General features: G+C 32.1%; 1 long non-coding RNA gene and 1 pseudogene across 1 annotated transcript; both read left to right on the top strand.

Annotated features, from left to right (window-relative positions):
- Positions 1–1257: 1257 nt before the first annotated feature.
- On the top strand, positions 1258–7748 carry LOC138313114 (uncharacterized; annotated as a pseudogene).
- Positions 7749–7898: 150 nt separating this feature from the next.
- On the top strand, positions 7899–9528 carry LOC138313113 (uncharacterized). Its single transcript, XR_011207139.1, has 2 exons — positions 7899–8559; positions 8595–9528. It is a non-coding gene; the product is annotated as an uncharacterized lncRNA (long non-coding RNA).
- Positions 9529–17083: the final 7555 nt, after the last annotated feature.

Below are 17083 nucleotides of genomic sequence, written 5' to 3'. Positions count from 1 at the left end.
GGGGGTAGGGGTATAGAAAGGCTAATTACTCAAAAATTCCGCGGTCAATTTTTTTTTATATTCTTTCATCATAACCCAAACAACTGTCTTAGTATGTGGACAAAAAATAAAGAAAATTAAACGACACAATTTTTTTAAAATTAGGTATTTAAGTTGAAATTCAAATGCAAAAATTGGCCCTTTTTAGGCCTCATTTACACGCATTCGCGTGAAAAATTCACAATTATTGTATTTTTAAGAGTGGAAATGACATTGAGGTCATTGATAGCCATATAAACTTACACATTAAAGATAAAAAATGTTATTGTTTGTAATATTTCAGTCAATTAAAGTCTTTTAAAGTATGTGTGTAAAAATTCTATTTTGAGAAAAACAGACGGTAAAGTAGGGTTATTGAGAGTACAATATTTTCAAAACCGCACGGTCAAATTTCAAATAAAAGCCTTAATAAACAGTTTATCTACCAATCTTTAAGTAAGCAAATTTTAAAGAAAATTAAAAGAGGGGAAATTTTTGGGCCTCACTGTATCGAACCACCTTAAGTTAAAGAAATTATAATGAGGCTTTCTGATATGGACATACTCAAAGTCCAAGAGTTAATTTTCCAATTAATAGCATAATTTAATATTTATTTTTGCTTTTATGTATAATATCCTCATTAAAGATGCTCCACCGCCAAGAGAGAATATACATGTTATTCATCATTTGAACATATAATGGGTGTTTAATCGTGTATATATACGCCTAATTAACACAAAAAAATAATATGAAATACTTTATTTCGCCTTCGGTGCATGCGCAATCAGTACTATCATTCCAACTATAGGATATAGTGATACAGAATTTTTTCGGGATGCAATTAATCATTTTTCATACATTTAACTTGAAGTAAAATTAGAAGCTCAAAATACTTTTGTCAACGGTGTTAAATGGTGTAATAGTAACGTAAACCTTTTAGTTAAATGAAAGAAAAATACCCTAAATCTTCTGCTCCTCGTTTGTTGATATAGTGAAACTCTATTACCATTTTGGTCAGCGGTTGGGAGGCATCTTTAAAAGTGGATACATTGATGATAATAGAAATTGAAGAGATCTTGCTGAACATCCGACCCCGATATCAAGTCCATTTGTTGTTTGTAATGCCAAAGATGAATCTTGTTGATAAGAATGCCAGATAAAAAAACATTAATGTTTGAAATCTTATCTATTTTAATAGTTTTAATAATGATATTATTGAGATAAAAAAGTATTATCTAGGGGACTACATAACACAACTCGTCTTAGAAGCAATAACAACGGAGCATCTCGAAAATTCCCGGAACTTTCGGATGCTCCAATGTTGTCAAGATTCTGCACAGTCGATAACAGCCTCGATAATGATGCAAGCCGATCTGGAAAAAACTCCGAGACGCCTTAATTATAAAGTCAGCAGAGCACCAAGAATCAAGTGGGAGAGACCACTGCCCACGACATGGTTAAAAGTTAGAGCTGGACATATTCAAGAAAAGAGAAAAAGGAACGAAGATACTCACATTGGCCAGAGGTGATAGAAATGAACAAATCATCGATTGCTCCCTTAGAGGATGAAGATGAAATGATGCTTGCCCTGGAGTAAGTAACCACAAACTTTAGATAACTCTGATTGGGTAGACTATTATTTTTTTAACCTGTTAATGAAATAATCATTTTACTCTTTTATTTATATTTTTTTTTTGAAACTCAAGACGAAGTCCCGGTTTAAAATGAATTCTAAATTTTGACGATTTTTCTTTCAATGTCATCAGAATCATTCCAACTCGAAATTAAAAAATTATACAATCAAAACGTTTCGGTCAATGGCATCATTACCATAACTTTTTTTTTCTATTTTTGATATAAATTCAACTTGTTCGAATAAAATAGAATTTAATAAAGAGCTATTATTATATTCTACTTGTATTACGCCTAGCTTATTTCATTCACGTACACATCATTTATTCCAGTTTCACTTAAAGGATCAGAAATAAGATATCCCCCAAAAGAAAGGTTCCATCAAACATGATATATAACCCCCTATTCACGAAGCCATTGCCTTAGGTATTATTTCATGGTCATCAACAAGAAAATGATGTGCATACCTATAATCTGACTTTGTATATTACATAATACATTCCTTTGTGGATTGTGGTATCTATTGTGAATATTACCTTGGATTTTAGCGTATATATGGCAACCGCCAAAATGCATACCAAGGTAAAAAAATGAGCAATGTTTAACATTTTAAGAATACAGCAGTAATATAAAAATGACATTTTCTTAACAAAACAGATGATGTATTTTTCAGATATCTCCACTGCACAAGATCTGTGATTTATTTCCGAGAGTACAAATACGTTGTCTGCGACCCTCAGTGGTTGGCAGACTTCTTCAGCATTTTTCTCACGGAAGAATGTTTCCTACCTAAGGATGACCTTATATTGACCCGCGACCTGGCATTGTACAACACTAAGGGAGAACTGACTCAGACAATGGTTGATGGTCTCTTGGGTTTAGAGAAGAACCAAGCTTTCCTTGCTTTTAGATCAGTTCTTTTTGCCCTGATGGAAAAATTTTGGTCTGATAGTGAAGTTGCCGCTAACGGAAACATCGACAGGACAACCGACCCTCACAGATACATACACCATACCGAGCAAGCTTATTGAGCTACAAGACATCAGTGGCATTGAAGATATAATCACCATTCTCCAACAACGAAATTGCCCAGTCTCCAAAACATTATGCTTGGTTTTCGAAGGTTTCTATATACCAGATGAGCTGTTTCAACGGATCTTTGCAAACGTTCTGAGGAAGTACAGGTCGGAAATACTGTCGGCAATGAATTTGCAAGAAACAACTTGCGAACCAACATCAGACAATTCGATTTGTCTCTACAACGGTTTTGGTTGTTTCGAAGTCAATGACCTTTGCCGAATGATTTTGTCCATGCATGTAGAGCGATCCACGATAGCCCTGACTGTCTTCAGTACAACAGAATCCAGCCTTCCCTCGGGTTCCGGACGACACGTGCGCACTTCCATCGAGCAGATTGTTGCAGAAACCTTGCAAATGAGCAATCAAAAGCACTTTAAATTCAAGCACCATATCCATTGTAGCTGTTACCTAGGATCTTACGACACTCCTGTACATCTGTACGGTGTCATCAATTCTGAGAGGGGCGTACCATGCAAAGGCGGAGACTGTCACGGAAAACATCGTTTGGCAAAGAGTGATGCAATCTTCTGGGACATTAAAGAGGTAAAGATTTTAACTGTACGTCAATATAGAGATTGAACAGAGTTTTGATTGCGTTAGAGGTGGTATGGGATACAGACATATTCAATGTAGCGCGTTAGCGCTACGTGTACAACTACGGTAGTCAGGATGGCCGTAGATAAAGTTCCGATTGTTGAATGTTATAGCTTCCGTTTGATTTAAAATGTAACAATGACAGCTTTCATTTATTTTATTTTTTTTTTTCAATTTGATCATATATCAATATTGTCCTTTTCGAATAGAAATTGAGATTACCGACGTGGAACGACTACCGGTATGTATCGTTGTCAGGGTAGGGATACGGTCCGAAATGGAGTGAGCCGCCATATTTGATTTTCAAGTGTGGAAGAGTAACTGTGATATAGCCTATTGATGATATGATCATTGAGTTGTTGAATGTTTGTCATGTATGTATAGGTCTACGAACACGATATAGACTCATTTCTAGTCATGGCTTTTTTAGAGTACGGAGTATAGACAAGTGTTTGCGTGGTGTTCGTTGGCCTAGTTTGAATGCAAAGACAGGGGGTAAAGCTGAAGATACTGTCTCGGATAGGCTACCTGTAATGTTGTTTTTTTTTTCTGGAAACCTGTACATGACCTGTTTACCTATTGTTCGCTTAGACGCTCACGGCATTGTTCTCTGACAATCAGATTTTCTGTATATTTAGGTGAGACGAATGACCGTACACACATACTGACAACTCTTATTATCATTATTATTATTTTGAAATCCGTCAACTTATAAAGCAAAATCTTATCGAGGCATGAACTAGAAGTAGTCCGAACCTGACTGCGTTGTACGTCATTACGATTACGCTAATTTGAACGCAACTCCCCTCCCATTGACTATATAGGGGCATGTGTAAATATAAATATACACTAAAATAAATGTTTAAGTTTTTACTGGCATTTAAAAACATATTGTTATCACAATCTGATCATAACTTGTGACAAAGACAAAAAACAAAACAGCAAGGAATACTTAAGTTAATTTTTATAATCTTGAAATTACTGATAGTTTTAGAATAATATAACAAGATTATCATTTCATTTAGACGTTGGTCGAAATGTTTATGGTACATAAACAGTTAGAAACCAATAATTATTTGTTTTATTATTGTTATTTTTATTATTCAAAGGTCTCTGGAAATACACACAAGGATGAGAATGCATCGAGTAAGTATTTTATTATAAAAAGATAATGATTCAGATCCATGTGATTCACTTACCTGTTTTGATTCATTTATCGTGATATTGGCCACAGCTTAGCTTCTTATAACATGATATAAAGTAGTCACTTCCATCCTTATTACTTACAAAGTTGTTGCAATATTTTAAAACATTTCAGGAATAGGAATTGCTACCATATCTAACCGTCGGCCGACGCCACAAGAACTTGGTCGTCTCTCGCGTCTGGTTGACGCGTCTCAATGTGATAGGCTATTTGTGGAACTTGGTCTACCATTACCAGAGGTCCAGCAAACTAAGTTTGAAGCACGAAGTCTGGCTGGAATCACAGTAATCACCAAGATGTTTCTGAAATGGACGAATACATACCCAAATCAGACACTCTCTGATATCAAGGAGGCAATGGCAACTGTTGACATGGCAACTGATCGTATCAATGAAGTTTTGGAAAACTAACGAAGACTTGACTAAACAAGGTTAGAGAAATTATTATAATTTCCAGCATATTATCTTGATCTCACAGAATAAGCGATAATTTCTTTATCAACTAATTATTTCGGAGGTGTTTTATATTTATTTTTTATATCGTTATCGTATACGTCACCGAAACGCTTGATTATCCACGCGTGTTTCACCAAAACGCTTGTAATTCTCGCGTGTTTTGAACAAAACCTTTTATGGACCATCAAAGATGCATATATATTATTTCAGCTGTATGCTTAGGAAATGCATGAACAAGTATACCCAACGCTAAGTGAGAAGGAAATCGTAGAGAACAACCAACTAAATAATTTTACATCGACCACAGTGTTAAACTTTGTTAACGTTTTGTACTGTATTATTATTACACAAAGGAATATTAGTTAGCTATTTTGTTCTATAATCAAAGTTTAGTTTCTCATATAGCATTATATAGAGAAAAAAGTTTGGGTCCTTCTGCTCAAACTCCAACAAAGGTAGCTATAATGAAATCAGGCACATTTTGAACTAAACAATCCTGAAATTCTAATATTTGTACCTATTTATTATCAAAATTGATATTTTGCACTTAAATCTCAATATGGATTTCCAAATTCATATCATAGTTATCTAGGAACAATTACCTGTCCTAAAACATTTTTACTTTTGAAATTCTTAATTAGCCAGCCAATCAGCGGGCCGGGTTAAAATTCTATCCTGGGCTCAATCTTGTATACACAGGGGCCATTTCGAAGGTCTTGTTTTATTTAGTTGATTGTTCCATATAGCAGAAATTAAAATTCCAATATTCACCTATAACGTAAAGTGTATTTAGGCTGTATGTCAAATCTGTAATATGAACTTGATCGGTCACGTGGTTTGTCCAGGGCAGGGCTTCACCTTCGGAGTAATTCTGAAAACGTGAAATGTTGAACTTACACACTGTGTTGATTAATTGCAAATTATTTATTAATATTGAAAATAGTATTCATGCTGTTTAAGTTAATTATTGGTTTTTATAATTAAACTTCATGAATAATGAAAAAATAGAAAAAGTCCCCATGCAAGATGAGATAATCCATTACATAACCATGTACCCCTATAATATAGAAAATGTCAAGATTTTGGAAGAAAACCAGATATACCAAACCTTTTACATATTCAAATTTACAAGGAACATGGTTCCAGAGCCGTTCTGTGTAAAATATACAAATTGAACAAAGATCAAACCTTTAATGAGCACAAAAGTTGCATGTCTTCGTCCATGACTGGAATCTGTGCAACCAACACATATATCCGGAAATCTTGAATGACCCTGAAACACCATTAATATGTTTCATGAACAGAACAAATATTCACGAAATGGTATGTTTCATCATTATAACATAAAAAACATACTTTTAATAAACTATTTAGCCCTATTATTACAATTAATCAGTACAGTTAGTTAAATTAGCTTAACTGAGATGAATAGTATGTAATACAATAAATTGCAACCCCAGACCCCCACATCAATCATACCTGGCTGGTATAAATAGCAAACCCCACACTAGACATTATGTAATACAATGTAATTGTCTCCCCTTAATGTTACAAATTTCAAATGTATAAGCTGTAACTTATGTTTTATACCTTTATGGCTTTTGGCACTCCAATATGGCGTAGACGACTGACCCCCCCACCCCCACCCCTACTACCCCCACCCCCCCCCCCCCCCCCAATTTCATAATTTGACCGCAAAAACCCTGGTTCACTCTAAACCGAGCCATGCATACTATTCCGTGAACTAAATTCTGACAACTGAGGAGACCATGCACCCCGCACCCATATGACCATACCCATCTGATGTTTAAAACGGACATGCCACACGTTTACAGCCGTGCTAATTACCTGAATCTACGTCATATGTACATGAACTTACTGGTCAATTCTAAATAAACTGCATGCATAGTCACAGTGACACGTTTTATTCTAAAAATTGGCGACTTACCTTTGTATCCATGGACTCACTTGGCTACAGTGACTGACACTTATACTTCCGGTGCGTTCGCTATATATAAGCACATCTGACCCAGATGCCAATATAATTTAAATTATTCATTTGACAATGAGCTTTGTTGGTTTATTAATTATTATTTATTTGATTCCGATTGCTATCAAAGAGACGTAATCTAATAAAAAAAATCAGAAACGAAAACGGCTTAAGCAAATATAAAGCAAAACTGTATATTGCATTATGCATTTTGATGAGATTCAAGTAAGTTTTAGTATTAATAAACATTGGTTCAATATACGCTGTATCTTTTAATTGTACCTATTTATTTGGGGAGCATAAAACCGCAAAACTCGTCGATAAAAGAAGTTGAAGTAAATACCGTATACAATCCTAAATAAGGCATACAACGATATTGTCTTTTTTTCTTCAATTTAACTACATGCGTTCGTCTGTGTTGATGTATAATATATATTTTAATCTCGTTGCAGACATTGTCCCGATCGACGTCTGGACAAGAGCTCCCTCTGATGAAGAAATCAAGAGAATTGTTCCAAATATTGGTAACACATTCTACAATCTCTGTCTCGAGCTCGGGTTGTCTCCTCCAATCATAGAGCAGCACGAAATTGGCCATCCCATCACATTCCAGTCGAGAATGTGTGCCCTGCTTCAATGTTGGGTAAACGAGTTCAAGACAGATGCAACTATTGGCAGGCTATTGACAGCGATGAAGGCATGTCGAATTGACTGGTACACTACAGAGCAGATTTTGTCACAGGAGTTGCAAGTGAATCAAGTGAAGACCGTGTGAGCTGGCTCAGATGTGGTATTCTATGATGTACGTGTTGACTTTTAAGGCATGATTCAATAAAAGAAATGGTGAAGAACTTTTAGCTTAGGAAAGCGTAAATCATTAGAAGAATCAATAACATTGTTACTGTATTATATATTGATCTATTGATACAAAGGTATTCGGTTTGTATACGATCGATAACGTGGACGAAGTGAAAAAAACCGCATGTAAAAACAATTATTGACAAAGAAAAGAAATAATACAAAGAACTATTGTAAAATGTGGACTCATCAATTTTTCAACGAATAGTTAAGAAAATTACGTTGCTGTATTTGTAAATATTAAGTTCATTCAGGATTCATTTGTAATGTAATCTTTAGTTGCCATCTAAAATATGAAATTTTGACATTTTTTCTCTTTTTCTACCTTTTTGTGATCGTTTTTGTACAAGAAATAAGAGAGGGAAATCGCAAATAAACTTAATGTTTACTGAGTCGAAAGGATGTTTTGGAGACATAAAGTTTGTTAAAGGATTCACTCTATGAATTGTATATGGAAAACTTCGCAAACTAATTATGCATTTTTAGGATAATTACCATAGCAATTTCGGAAACACCACAATCATACTATAGATATATATGGTAAGGATTTATTCTAAATTTTGGGGTCAGAAAGGACAGCAATCAGACGTAGTTTTTTATTTCTTATTTTTGTTTTAAACAAAGTGATTTAGGATAGGCCATTTTGGGGTGAGTTTGAGATAAGAAAAACATGACATTGTGATCTATACATAGTTCCAATTGAGACATGTTTCGGGGACAAGCAGCTGGCAGTGACTATGAACAGTATTTAGGTTCGAAACAGAAAACACAGTTATAAGGAATTGTAAACAGCAAGGGGTTTATATCATATAGACTCTAAAGAAGGAAGTGGAGAGGAGTAGAGTCGCTATGTACATATTTGGGTGTAGGAAACTTAGAGGATTTAGGCATTATATAATAAGTAAAGTTTTTGTATTTGCTTGTTTGCTTTTCAGTCTCCTTATTTAGCTTAGCTTTAATAAGTCACATAAGCTGGTCAGATAATACAAAAATTAAGTGATTCGGTTTGGGGATAATATTAGGTGGCAGACATATTAGCAGGGGTCAGTTGCTGTGGTGTTGCTTCAGAATTTAGCATCCCAAATAACTGCACCTGGAATCATATGTTTTTGTTGGTGTTTTGCGTGGTGTTATGGTATGAACGTTTAATTTGCTCAAATTTTATTGTAAATATGGTTTTTGAAACATGCTAATAATTGTTTTACTACAATTTCAATTACTCGACGACCTATGAATTAAATGATTACAAACATCAATTTTTATCCCCAATTTAGATAATCGATAGATCAATTAAGATATTTTAGATAAATAGATACGCGGGTAATTCACCAAGATAGATAAGGTTACCCTTGAAATAAAGTATACCTATATAATAGATCTCTCAATTAAACCAGATTTAGCTTGATATCGGCTAGATCCTCCACTGGGCATGGTATAGGAACATTGACCTGGTATTTAAGATTCCCCTACCCTAGTAGATAAACGTTCATCGAATCGCATTCAACATTGAATGTTATTGCGCCATGACACCAGATTAGTTTTTCCCTGGTAGTTGATTGGTAAATTGTAAGGGTAGAGAGCAATCTATATAACAATCATATTGCTATAATGGACATACGAGTAACTCCCGAGAAGCTACAGTTGTGTAGTCTGTGTTTTAGGTTGCAGTATTTTTATTGGATTATCTCATCAATAGGGATAAATTGTTTATGTAATATGATGTAAGTAATCAAACAATTGAACTATGATCTTGCTTCATAGTATAATATATCACCTTCATCAATATGTTTAATAATTATAATTATTTCGCATGTAAGTGTTGGTGTAGATAGCTTTTCCATAATCAATCAGATATACCATTCACAAGAGCTGTATGAATAAGATGTACATGCGCATCAGGTTTTTGATTTGTTTCATAATTTTTTGCTCGACTGTTTTTTTTTCTGTTTATCTATTGATGTTAGGCTGATGCAATATTTTATTTCGCAGCCTAAACTTATAGATCACAACAATTGGTGGTTTTTTTTATTTGTTTAAATTTTTTGAAAAATATTTTATAGAAATGTAATATGATACAGCCTACATAGACAAATACATGTATATCATTCTGACATAACAGGAACCGGAAATAGCTTTTAACGGTTTTGTGTCTTAAGTGCGATCTGTATCATATTTTACTTATTTCATCGTAGTGTACAATGTATTTAACTGTATTACTCAGAGTGCTATAGTGTCCATATAACTGTTTTAAATGTGTGTAAATGCAGATGTCTAGGAGGTATGTTGATTAATGAGAGTGATATTTTTTTACAAATCCCGGTGAAAGGTTGTAACATTAATTAATTCTTCATGAAATTGAAACACGCATACATGTACAATATTCCAATCCTCAGTAAATTATTCTGGATTACCAGTTGACATGTATCCTTATTTCAAGTGATAGAATTTGAATATGTATTCGAATACAATTTTTACAATCAATTTTAGTCATTTAAAAAAACAAGTTTTATTGCAAACATTAAGGCTCTGCTCTCACGTACTGTGTATAGTATTTGCCATCAAATAAGAAAGACATTCTGATCATTCTGATTTTAATTAAAATTAAAAAAAGGAAAAAAAAATACTTATGAATAAAAGTTTTGACTTTTTGATACAGGTAAAATATTGTATTTTTGTAAACACTTACTTGAAAAAACATACTGCTTACAATATGACTGTTGATTTATATGAAACTTTTATAATTGTTTATATTTGTTTGCGTATATTGTGTATGCATATATTTGCTTAAGTTTGCCAATGTAGAAATAGAAGTGAGTTTTTTTAAATTTGTATTTCCATTCTTATCGCTTTGGAGAAAACTAAATTAATAGCCTAATTATCTTCATGTATAATAAAAGAAATAATCTGAATTTCTATTGTAAGACCAAATCCACACAATTTTTCATTGGTGAAACACATCTATTTTTAATAAATAACTTTAAGATATTGTCATTCTTATATCAGTGAATAATAAGGAATTGACACTCAATGATTTTGAATACTTAAATCAATAAAATAGTTTGAGATGATATTGCTATGCAACGACTATATTCGTTACTATATTTAAATAATTTTAATTCTAGTAAAGACACAGATATATTCAGAGAATATGTACATGTATAATTTCAGCAATAATCAGAGAATATATATAATATTAAGATAGCTGTATACTTATCTTAGCTTATGTAGCTTTATTTCTTGATATGTACATTTAGTAAGTAAATGTTCGGATTTTTTTCGATTTTTATAGCTATGTCATGTTCAATTGACTGCGATTCAAACAAAAAAAATGTATTCATTATCTATGTAACAAGCATGAATTGTTTATATTTGAAGTTTAAATACACTGATGTGCTAAATAAATCAACAAAAACATTACTTCTAAAGCTAACCTTATCTAGTTTATCCTTTTGAATCGATGTGCTGTGATAATTTGGAATGAAGATAATAGAATAAAATAATCATAAAATTTATATACACTTTCGTTTCTTTTCTTTTCTTTTGTTATTTCTTAGCAAGGAATCCTTTATTTGACAGAATTTTATCAATGAAGGCATTCAAAATACACTCATAGAATTTCAAAATCGGAACCATAAATGAATTTAAGGAGTTTGCATATAACCTTGTCCGAATGATAAAAACAATGTTAAATTTTATTCGCATCATACTTCAGTACAAAATTGTCCATTTTAACCGCAATTTGACTGGGGATGGATTTTGAAATGGATTAAAACTTCCATACTCAAATCGGCAACCATATTTGTTCTTCATGCTCTGTTCTTCAACGTTAATTATCTAGCCTAACCCTAGACATCCTTGCAAATGAAAAAACAAATTCGTCCCATATTCAGTTGATGTTATGCATGTTATATATAAGATCACAAAGCCACCATTGTTCCCAGCCTAAATCGTCGAGATTACGAATTGCCCGGACTACCCACTTGAGTGTTCTTACTCAATATTCATACGAGTTATTCCTCCTAGTCCTGGTCGACGATAGTTTTTATGCATTTTAACTTCTCCTGTTAAAGCATGGATAGCATTGATCCGCTATTATGTTTTCACATAACTACTTTTAGAATATGAAATATATGTGTTTGTCATCCTTCTCTGTGTACGCCTCCTTAACTGTCAGATTATATGCCTAATATAGATATAGACTTGGACAACACTAGATTCCATACTACTCGACTACTGTGGAAAAACTAAATCAGAGTGCCAGTGGCAAAGGCTATACACGGGAGTTATCTCTCTTACACAGTTATATTAAGATACATTACTTTTGCAATGCTAATACTATATAAGAGCATCAGTAATTTTATATTAATCTGTACATACGTATTGCGTCTGTGCTAACCATATTGGTAAGTATATAATCTCCATTTAATGTGATTATATTTTAAAGATGCTCCACCGCTGACGAACAGTATTTTTTCTCTATCATAAAACCAGGAGCAGACGAATTAGTATTTTTCCTCAGTAACAAAAGTGACTTACTTTGCATCATTACCACCATTGAAAAGTTGAAGCTTCTAATTTTACTTCAAGTTAAAAATATTTTCAAAAATAATTAATTCCGTCCCGTAATAATTCCGTGGCACCATGTTCTGTATGGAATGAAATACTGATTGCGCATGCACCAAAAGCAAAATATATTGATCTTATATATATGTTTACATATGTAAGCATGTATTTTAATATACATGTCCATGCATTATCAAACATGTGACTGATATATGAATTCAAAGATGTTCCAATGCCGACAGAGCAAAAACAGTAATTATTTCAACAATATTTGATGTTTATACATGTATGTGGAATTATCTCAAAAATACTTATAAAATAATTTGTTTTGCATTTGTTGTCTGCACAAATGATACAGGTTATTAATACCTCATTACTTAAAAATGGAATGCTTTCGGTACTCAATTAATTATTTTATTTTGATGTTTAATAAGAAACTCAAACTTTTCCAAAGGTGGTAATACTATAAAAGACGTACACGTTTGTTATTGAAGAAAATTACCGATTCGCCTGCTCCTGTTTTAAATTGGGTGGGGAAGGACCTTAAACATAACAACACACAGTAACGTTTAGCATCTTTAAGATGACTCGAGTGTAGAATTGTTTGTGAGTACTTTCTTTCGTGGTTAAGAACTTTCAAAGTAGTTTGTGGTTACTATATAGGACAGCGATTCCAATAATATACAAACCAAATGTTTTTTAAAAAAATATATATTGCGAAAAAAATTGTCCACAAGTTCACGTTTTACATTAAAAACATCTTTAACAGTCGTCTTTTACTCATGTCTTGACAACGATTTTGGTTTACAATTTTATTTAATAAACGTTTTTTAAAAGTTCATCTCAAAGAAATACCAAACACGAATCTCTTTTCACAATGTAAATGTAGAGATTTGTCGTAACCGTATCATCTGCACTTCATGTAATATAAATTATGATAAAGATGAATTTTATTTTGTTCTAAACAGTCCATTAAACTTTAGTATCCGTAAATACATGTAACAGTTATGTATAAACTATTATTTAAAAAGTCTATTTATGTATAATTAGTACAACTTTTTAGTGTAAAAAAAATGTTACAGATTTAGAGCATATATCTCCTAAAGCAAAAATTACTTTCATTTATTAATTAGTAAATACTCTTCCAAATGCAGTACTGTCTACATTTAAGTTTGTATTCTATGGTATACTATTTTATTTCAATGTAATGATAAATGTGTATGTCCAACTGATGAGTCGTTTGACTCCAGTAAATTATACATGAACTTGATAGCCTTCTATGAAATGATTCCATTTTTCCATTTGTATCATTGTTATGTTTATGCATTACTGCCTGTATGTAGATCATAATCTAATTACATTATACACACAATTTTTCATCTGTGATGAAACAAGGAGAATAATAATAAAAAAGTATTAGAGTTTTCTGATCGTTGGTAGCTTAAAGGTATTGAATTCATAAACGCATTCAATATAGGATGCTTCATATGGCTCCTATTTAGTTTAATGTGTATATATATTAAGCCATAACATATGAGAACATTTTGACATGCTATTTTTTTCTATTGTAATCTATTGAAACACATCAGGTTTCATGAATTTGGTTGTGAAAATCATTCAATTTGACAGACAAGCATATATTGATGCTATTTAAACATATGGCTCCTATCTGGTTAAATATGTATATATGTTAAGCCATAACATATGAGAACATTTTGACATGCTATTTTTTTCTATAGTAATCTATTGAAACACATCAGGTTTCATGAATTTGGTTGTGAAAATCATTCAATTGGATAGACAAAAATATATTGATGCTATTTAAACATTAGTTACAACACTGAAATTCTGCATTGTAAAATTCTTGTGTTTTCTACCTTGTCTTTTTAGATGAAAACATGCCTACAGAAATCACTTGACAATTATTAGTAATACTGTGCATCATGTATGAATTGTATAAATCATGTATAATTTGTATATATCATGTATAAATTGTATAAATCATGTATAAATTGTATAAATCATGTATAAATTTGAAATGACATTATAGACCACAATTTGGCTTCATGGTCTGACCATATGTACTCATTTACTGCACTATAGAAGTAAGTATAATGATGTTTGGTAGAATTGTCAAAAAATCATTTTCAGCTCTTTATTTGTGCTTGTAAAATTAAAACCTATGCACATGAAATATTGCACTTTTCTGAATCATGGTAACTTTCGGCGGTTAATAATAAATCAAAAGTTCTTCTTGATTCGTGAGTATGAAAAATACAGCTTATATAAATTTAAAAGTGGTCGAATTTTTGAGGGAATGGTACCCCTTCTATATGTGATGTAGCTATATAGGTTGTCATATCTCAACATTAAGTATACATACACACACGACGGCCACAGATGGTGAACGATGTCTCGTCCAAATTATTGGTGCAAGGAATCAAAAAGCCATACCAGTATTTGTTCAGGCATGCTTCACGGTCCCCCAAAACCTGTCATTCACAAGACGGCATTATGCCGAAACACTTGTTAGCGGTAATCTGGTCAACATTTCCACTAGGTTCATATACCCTGGGGGGGGGCTAAAATCGACAAGTCCAAACAAAAACCTCAGCGACATCCACAACAATACACTGTGCAGAAAGTCTCGTTTTCCTTTTTAAAACATTTCTATTAAAAGTAGAATAATAATTTCTTACAGGTGACAGGATATTCTCTACAAAACGACAATATTTCCGTTCCTGTAATAAGAGATAGATCAAATCAAGTCAATATTGTTCCCCAGCTAGTTTGGTTGGAGTGATAATATTTTGTCATAAACACCGGGATAACTGTGTTTAGCGCTAGATAAGTACTGAACACAAATAAACATTAGTTCATTTATTTATATCGACTTTATTTCTGCTTTTAGCAGGTTAATAATAAAATATTGTTTATTTATAGTTATAACAATGCAAATATTATCAGTTACGTTTTTCTTCTTCATATTCTTTCAGATAGAGGTAAAAACTATATATTTATACATATAGTTTATGTTTATTATTATTTTTTTTAATTTATTTTATTTTATTTATTTATGTTGTTGTCGGGGGTATACGTCTGGCCGAACACATTGATCCAAATCTCTTTTTTTTTAATATGTGTGATCTTTTTAATGAAATTGAGTCATAGGTGTTGATAGTCCACATTTTAAAGAACTATGAGTATAATATATCAATCACGATAACTCATAATTTGCAATGGAAGTACTTTACATGAAAATTTCTATTATAAAGCGTGGATGGGTTGTAATAACTTTTTACCAAAATATATATGTTTTAATCAAAATTTCATTAAAAGTTAAAATGTTATTTGTTTTTCATTTTATTTCTATGAAGATAATTTCCATATATAAGTCGCGATTTTGTGTACCTTGATTACATATTAAAACCTTACTATTATTTTCTTATTTTTTTCATTGTTTTCAAAGTCTCTCTCCGAGTAATATGATACGCACGTAATTCTATTTTCCTTCCATCGCTCTCGAGATATTTGCATTCATTTTCTTTGGCAACGTAAACAAGTATTTTAATTATTTTGTTCAATTATGTTTGATATCTCAATAATTTGTTATATGTTATCGATAACACAGTATTTGTTTATGAAATGTGGTAACTTGTTAAGCAGATAAATTACTGACATTTTATAGTGCAAAATTGACTGTATTTTTTCACTGTATGGCATAGTTCTGACGAATCCCACCACGGGGAAAATCTTGTGTTATTTTCTTATTTATTTTTTCTTTATTGTTTCTTATTTGAAAATTTAAAAGGTATTGTGACCAATGTTTATTGAAATTTACATTTTGGGGGTCTCCATTTGTGTGTTGAATAAATATGGAGTCCTAATTATTATTCAGTATGCCTCATTGGATGATTTTTAATGTTACCATCGGTAATAATAACAATAATATTAATTTGTATATACAACATTGTTAAGTCTTAATAAACCGTCGTCTTATATAAGATATTATCATCTTTGTTAAATGGTCATTTTTGCAATTTACAAATTTGTGTAAAGTTTTAATGTGGAACATGCATAAAGATTATAAAACAATCCTGTCGTTAAAATAGTTCAAACTGCACCCATTACATTCATTGCAACTGTTATTTCTAATTGGTTATTTAGTTATTGTGATTTTCGTGCTGAATTCTTTGGCTTATTACATGAAATTATTTTCTAATAGGAACTGATTTGCATTTTTCAAATCACACGCATTACACAACCAACACCACCCCCCCCCCCCCCCCAGTATTTATCCGCTTATAGAACCATCGAAATAAATGCAGTATATGTATACTTGTCATCCATTGTCTCGATTTTGTTATATGATATGATTAATTCAAGATACTGTAACTATATAATAACCACGCATAAAGTCAAGTTAAATATTCAATTAATTCAAACAATTCCAATAAAGTTCACTTTAAAAATCTGATTGTAAATAGTCATGCACAAAGATTCACTTTTCTTATTTTAGAAATCCCGTTTTACAACAGTAATAATTTTTCAAAGATAAAATATGTTAAAGATGCTCCACCGCCGACACATTGTATTTTTTCATTATCAAAAGGAGGATCAGGCGGTTTAGTATTTTTCTTCAGTTTGACAAAAAATACTTGCTTTACACCATTACCACCATTGAAAAGC

This window comes from Argopecten irradians, unplaced genomic scaffold (assembly GCF_041381155.1).
Source record: "Argopecten irradians isolate NY unplaced genomic scaffold, Ai_NY scaffold_0601, whole genome shotgun sequence".
Lineage (NCBI taxonomy): Eukaryota > Metazoa > Mollusca > Bivalvia > Pectinida > Pectinidae > Argopecten > Argopecten irradians.
Note: the sequence above shows the minus strand (reverse complement) of the source record. Positions and strands in the feature narration are given on the sequence as shown.